The sequence below is a fragment of the Trachymyrmex cornetzi genome, unplaced genomic scaffold (assembly GCF_001594075.2).
Source record: "Trachymyrmex cornetzi isolate Tcor2-1 unplaced genomic scaffold, Tcor1.1 scaffold1376, whole genome shotgun sequence".
In the NCBI taxonomy this organism is placed as follows: domain Eukaryota; kingdom Metazoa; phylum Arthropoda; class Insecta; order Hymenoptera; family Formicidae; genus Trachymyrmex; species Trachymyrmex cornetzi.
Window position 1 is genome coordinate 71,047 of NW_017295956.1, and position 765 is coordinate 71,811.

Genomic DNA, 765 nt, shown 5'->3' on the forward strand with positions numbered 1-765 from the left:
GGAACAAAAATTGAGATATAATGTTGGGATGTCAAAAGCACTTTAGGTGAGCAATTATATAAGAAAAATCACGCTAGTAAAAACCTTTTTTAATTTCTTGCCTTTTGTCAGTACATTGTAATAAATGATACGAAATATTTAAAATTATAAAATGAACGTCAAATATGTTCCTCGGTGTATCACAATATAATTATGATATTACATTAAACGACTCGTGCCGCTAAAACTAGATACATATAAGAAATTATTTCATTAATCGAAGAACATTAAAAATGTAAAGAATATATTATTTTACTTGATAATATGCGTTAATATTTCGACAATTAGACGGTTGGCGCGCGGCCTTGGGGGGGAGACGGCAAGGGGTGGCACGGAGCGGCGCGTCATGTTTACGCGTATAGTTACCGCGCAGTCATTCTTTTACCAGTGTTCGTGCAAGCAGGTAGTCGTGTCGCGTGCCGCTCTTCTTCACGTTACTTTTTGAAATCTTTTATCACGAAGAATGCCAAATATAATACATACGTTGTACTTTATGAATACTCAGTACACGATTACTACCTTACACGTTAAATTCTAATTATTTATAAAAGGATCGAGATGACAATCGTGTATTACGAAACAGATATTTCGTACGTATTTTCAATCATTTGGAATCAAAACGCGATAAAAACCAGAATTTATTACAATTTCGCGATAATTACGGACGACAATTATTTTTATTTAACGTAAAATTTTTCTCTCTCTTGAATATAACTCTCGATTATA